The sequence below is a fragment of the Apium graveolens genome, chromosome 6, assembly GCF_009905375.1.
Source record: "Apium graveolens cultivar Ventura chromosome 6, ASM990537v1, whole genome shotgun sequence".
Classification (NCBI taxonomy): domain Eukaryota; kingdom Viridiplantae; phylum Streptophyta; class Magnoliopsida; order Apiales; family Apiaceae; genus Apium; species Apium graveolens.
Window position 1 is genome coordinate 112,948,729 of NC_133652.1, and position 6,754 is coordinate 112,955,482.

The following is a 6,754-nucleotide window of genomic DNA, read 5'->3' on the forward strand; positions in this document are numbered from 1 at the left end:
TTTCCATATATAATTGTTGATAATACCTATGCTAGAGGATAGCGGTAATTGGCATATACCCTTAGTATAGGGACCCAAAGGTGGAAATATTTTCTAAAACCGGGAGTCGAGGATCCCGAGTAGATTTTGTATATATGGATATAAATATATATATATATATATACTTATATATATATATGGTCATAGTTTTCAAAACTATTAATCGAATAAGGTTTATTCGATAACTTTAACTTTATTTTATTATTGAATATTATTTCAAATATTATTCGAAGGCGTATGACTCCTTTATATTAAATGAATATTATTTTGAATATTCATTCGAGGACTTATGACTCCTTTTATATTATTTATTGAATATTATTTCGAATATTATTCGAAGGCGTATGACTCCTTTATATTAAATGAATATTATTTTGAATATTTATTCGAGGACTTATGACTCATTTTATATTATTTATTGAATATTATTTGAATATTCATTCGAGGGCTTATGACTCTTTTATATTATTTATTGAATATTATTTGAATATTCATTCGAGGGCTTATGACTCTTTTATATTATTTATTGAATATTATTTGAATATTCATTCGAGGGCTTATGACTCAGTTTATATTATTTAATGAATATTTTTGAATATTCATTTGAGGATCTATGACTCCGATTATTTGCTGAGATTTGTTCTTTATTTTATTAAAGAATAAGGTGTAAATAATCAAACTTATTTTCGATTATTCAAATAAAGATAGTACTTTCATATAAGTATATCTTTGGTTATTTAATACTCGTTTCAAGTATAAGTTTTAATACTTCTATTTCAATTATTTTTATAAAGATTATTCTTTATGGGAATATTATTTAAATAATAATATTCAGTCATTTTTCTAAATATTCTGGGGACTGATTTACTTCATTAAATCAGCTTTACTCCAAACACTCTATAAAGTGTTTTCGAGTCTTCAAAATGATTTTTAAAAGTTAGAGCGGATCCCAAAACTCATTTTTTATATTTAAAGATCTTCCTTTTTAAGGGGATTTAAATACTCGCTCAAAACCTGAGGGATCCGGCTCTGTGGTGTATTTTATATTCGCAACACGGTTGCAGTTTTGGTAAATGAATTGATTACTTACCCAACGTTCAGGAAGTAAGTCCATCTATCGAGTCGGCATAAGCAACATGGGCTCAGTGGGCGTCCATGATAGTGTAAGTGGCTCAGTGGGAGTCCATCAAATACATAAGTGGCTGAGTGGCAGTCCAGCATAAGGTCCTATTGAGACCAGGGTGATGACCAGTGGGGAATTCGTCCATCTACTAGTAGAAAAGGTTACTTATGGGTATCTTCGCCTGATCAGCAAGATATCTGGTTTATGCCAAATTCTTTTCCTTTCCAAATTTATTGGATATTGCAATTCTGTTCATACTTTACATGACAGAGGTTTTCAGGAAATGTATAAAGAAGATGTATATGTGGATATATATATATATATATATATCAGAACTTAATGAAGTATATCATAACTTCATTTCCTTTAATAATATTTCAAAGATTTAATCTATTCAAATCTTGTCTTGTAGTCTCATCTATGTGATGAACTGTTGAAAGCTCATTATACTTTGAACAGTGGTAGTTCAAGTAGCTTTATAAATGATATAAGTATAGTGAAGTATTTGGTAACTTCATCCCTTGTTTTTACTTATATCTAGTAAGTAATTATCTTACTCATGATAAAAGATTCTAGTAAGTATCCATTTAGATACTTATATTATTGTTATCACTATATATTATCTTGCGAGCTGTAAGGCTCACTCTTGCTTTATTTCTTCATCACACAACAACAGTTAGGAAAGATGGCCAGACTCCAGCAGACCCAGCGCAAGCGCGTGGGAAGCGTCCCGCGTCTTCCCGATGATATTGTAGCTGCTATAGCTGCAGAGGTAGATCTATTGGTAGATCAGGCATTCTATTTTTGAGAATCAAATTATGTATAATTATAACTTGTGGCAGATAATGGCAATTAACTGTAAATTTATCAAGTAATCATTTTGGGTTGTAATAACTTTTAAATTGTGGATTCAAAAACTTGTACTTATTTAAATTTCATCTCTGAGACTATAACGGGTTGTGGTGTGTGTTAGTGTGGGGTCACAGCATAAGGTTATTATTATTAATTAAGTGAAGTGATATTGTGGAAAGAAAGACCGTGACGACCCGGATCCCCGACCCCGGATCTGGGGGTGTTACATAACTTGTAAACCAAGAAAGTAAGTTAGTTCTCCCATTTCACTCATTTCATACTTTGCATCAATTTGGCAAACTTTTTGCAAAGTTTCTCATCTGTAGAGCCAAAAATAATATCATCTACATAAATTTGAACAAGTATACTAGGGCCATTAACATTTCTAAAGAATAAAGTTTTATCTACAGTACCTCTTGTGAAATGATTTTCCAAAAGGAACTGATAGGGATGAATAAATCCTGATTGTATAATTAGTTATTACAGTTTGGGCTCCAAGGCCCAATAAGAAGATGTATGACATTCAAACCAGAAAGGTTAACATGTTGATCAGGCCTGATGGACCGGATCAGGCCTGATGAGACAAAGAAGGCCCAAAAACCCTGATTATTTATTAAATTCATAATTAATAAATAAGGGAGAAAAATAGCTATTAAGATAAGTCCTAGTGGGGATATAAATCCTTGTAGATTGGCCTCAAGGGGACCTAAAAGGATAAGGAATCAGTTTCCTACTATCTAGGACTCCAAAGTCCATTCTAATTATGAGACTTACCCACCAAGTCTCCTATACCAAGTCCAATTCAAGGACTTCCAACATCTATATAAGGGGTCTCACCCCACAAATCAGAATTACGTTTTTTGGCTTGATTATCTAATTCACAGAGATACGTAGGCATCTCGTAAAGGCAGAGTTGAGTCACGAAACACGAGAGCAGCCATTAAAGGCCTTGAGCTCACGTACCTTAGTAATAAATACAATAATTATATATATTAGTTTTTTATCCATAACATTTGGTGCCGTCTGTGGGAAAGCACAACAACAACCATGGCGAGAACACGGAGAACAATTAAAGCTCTGGAGGAAGGAACACCATCAGGGACAACTCAGGTGATTTCGTCAACCGTGGCGATTCCTCCCCATTCAACTTATGCATCTACTCAAGGGGAAGCCCATATAGGGGCAACTCAACCTCAACCACAAGGGACAACTCCCCCGACTATTCAAGGTACGAATCCTCAAGTTCAACAAGTACATGTACCTGTGAATTCTCGACCCATCGGGTATGAATATTCAACTGTTGTTACTACTAACCCCCTTTATGGGATGCCCCTTTACCCCGAGGTTGGAGGAAGTGGATATGCTGGGCGGAGTGAAGCACGAGGGAAATCGCCCCCTATATATGAGGTTTGGCTCCTATCCCCGAGGATCGAGAATTTTTTGGTCCTTACACTGAGAGAGACTCCGAATCTTCGGATGATGAAGTGGCCCCAAGAAGGAGACATCCTGACAAAGAGGCGATGGCCGATGGAAGGTAACGCCCTCGAAGCACCCAAGGGGCGAATCCCCAGGAAGTGCAGGAAAGGATCAGGGCTCATGAGGCTGAGATCCAAAGGCTGAGGCGTGACTTGGAAGCTCACCAGGCCACCAGACCCCAGATACCTCCTAGGGGGAGGAATCCTCCTCCTGTCATAGACCTGGATGGTCCGGTACGAAGAAGGGCTGTCGCCCCAAGAACTGATCCAAGCAATCTCCTTCCCCTTGGAGATCCTGATGATCCAACTCCACCTTTCACAGAAGAGATAATGAATGCCCATATCTCAAGGAAATTTAAGATGCCCACTATCAAAGCCTATGATGGCACGGGAGACCCCGCTAATCATGTTAGGACATTCTCTAATGCACTGCTGCTGCAACCCGTGAATGATGCTATAAAGTGTCGGGCCTTCCCTCAAACCCTGTCGGGTATGGCTCAAAGATGGTACAGTCGCTTGTCCCCAAACTCTATTGGATCTTTCAGAGAGTTAAGTCAGGGTTTTATTAAGCAGTTCATCAGTGGGAGAGTCCATGAGAAAAGTTCAGCATCTCTTATGAGTATTGTGCAGGGAGCTAGGGAATCCTTGAGAGATTACCTGAATCGTTTCACAAAGGAGGCTTTAAAAGTCCCGGACCTTGATGATAAGGTGGCCATGATAGCACTGCAACAAGGAACTAGGGATGAGTTTTTCAAGATGTCCTTGGCTAAACGTCCCCCTAAAAGCATGTTGCAGCTCCAAGAGAGGGCAGAGAAGTATATCAAGGTTGAAGAAAGTATGAGGAAGACCGTAGTAAGTAATGAGCCCACTGGAAATAAGAAGAGGAAAACTGATTTAGAATATATTGCAAAGGACAAGTATCCTAGAATCGAACAAAATTCTGATTCAACCCCCAAGAAGGGAGGACCTGGGCAAAAGTTCACTGAATATGCTAAGCTGAATGCTCCTAGAAGCCAGATTTTGATGGAGATTGAGAAAGATAGAGATATTCGCTGGCCTAAGCCCTTGAAGGCTGATCCCGCCAAACTAGATAAGAGCAAGTATTGCAGATTTCACAAAGATGTTGGCCATGACACCGATGAGTGTAGGCAATTGAAAGACGAAACTGAGTTTTTGATTCGAAAAGGAAGATTGAACAAATATACTGGAGAAGGAGGGGACAGGAATAATAATGGAAGGAAGAACTTTGAAGATCGTAGGAGGGACCAAGACGATCAGGGGCGGAATCCCCAACCTAGAGGGCCGGTTATAAATGCAATTTTTGGAGGGCCGCGACCTCGAGGGCCTGTGATAAACACGATCTTTGGAGGTCCAACTGCCGCTGGATTGTCCAAAAATTCCAGAAAGGCATATACTAGAGAGGTTATGCATATTGTAGGAGAAGCCCCGAAGAGGGCCAGGACAGAAGTAACATTGGCTTTTGATGATTCTGACCTAGAGGGTGTAAAGTTTCCTCATGACGACCCCCTGGTCATAACACCGATAATAGAAAATAGCCCAGTTAAGAGGGTCCTTGTGGATAATGGTGCTTCTGTGGATATCTTGCTATACGATACCTTTCTAAGGATGTGGTATAACGACTCCCAGTTGACGCCAACCGATATGCCGATATATGGATTTGCTGGAGTAGAATGTCCTGTAGAAGGGATAATCAAATTGCCAACCACCATAGGTACGGAACCAGGGCAAGCAACACAGATGTTGGACTTTGTGGTCATCGGATTGTAACGATAGTTTTCAGAAAATTTAGGACCGTTATCACCGGGTTGTAGTGGTCGTGGCATGGATTATAGATTTTGGATTATTGTTGTTTATGTGTTATGTGCATTGTGTGTATCGAATAAGAATAAGAATATGTATCGAAAGTGTTTGTTTCGTATATCGTATGTAACATCCCACATCGATAAGAATAAGAGTATTTGTGTCATTTATAGATACAAGTCAACAACTAATGTGTACCAAATTGCTAGCTTTTTCGGACTGACCTGTGGTGGGTTGTTGGGTCCTGTACACATTCGGTTGTGGGCTTGGGTGCTATAAATATGTAATATCCCGTAATTTTTTTAGAATTCGATTAATAAAAGAATAATAGAATAAAATGATTAAAATTAGATAAGGACTAGGATTTAAAATTGGGTTAGAATATTGGGCCTAAAATTTAGATCAGATTCTAATATGGATAACTTGTAGGTTAAGATATAGGGTTTTGTCTCGTTATAAATACACCATATTCGTCTTCCCCGCCTTAATTAATAAAATTCGCAGGGCTCTTCTCAGCAAAAATCAGTAGTCTTGTAAAATTCGTAGAAAATTCATCGTAAGTCAGAATTCAGTGATTCTGGACTTTTCGGAAAGGTCTTTTCGTTATCTTCAGCTTTCGTGTTTTCCAAGAAAATATCATTTAGAGGGTCAAAAAGAGTAAATTCAGATCTGGTCAGGCTTTGAGGTAAGTACTTTTAACTTGCTTTTATATTCGGAAAAGTTTTGATACTCTGATTTTCGAATTTTGTATAAGATAAAAGAATTTTGTTTCGAACTGTATAAGAAATAAGATACGAGAATCTTTTGAAACCCAGTCTCTACATTTTCGAACCCGTTCCTAATTTACGCTATAGTTCCGGAACTAGCCTTAGATACCCTTAGTAGGCGCACGAGTGTGCAACTTTAGATACCTATTAAGGGCGCATAATTATTGAACTTTAGATGCCGACCACTGGCAAAGTGTGGTATATGAGAATAAGAATAAGAATTAGATGCCGGCTACTGGCAAAGTGTGGCCGTAGATCAAGACTGAAGTATTTATAAGAATTATCGTTTCGTTATGTTTTACTCTGTTCTGATATGTTATAAAAATCTGCTATCTTCTGTTTTAAATTCTGAATTTTAAAATATAAAACTTCGGGTTGGATTTATTTTAGAAATTGTTTTTACAAAATTACTATCGTTTTGAGAAAATTTGTTTTGTTAAAAACACCCATTATTTTCCGGTTAAATAGTTAGTCAATTTGTACTTGTTGGGTTTTGTAGCTCACCCCTTTTATATTTCAGGTTTCGTATAAGATTCGAGTTGGAAATCATTGGAGTTCGAGGACTTAGGATTGGAGTATATTAAATTTTGGGCTTCCGTTAGCTGCGCTTTTGTAATAGACACCTTTGTAATAGATTTTCGTATTAGTAAATTGTATTTTATTTTAGTATTGATTTA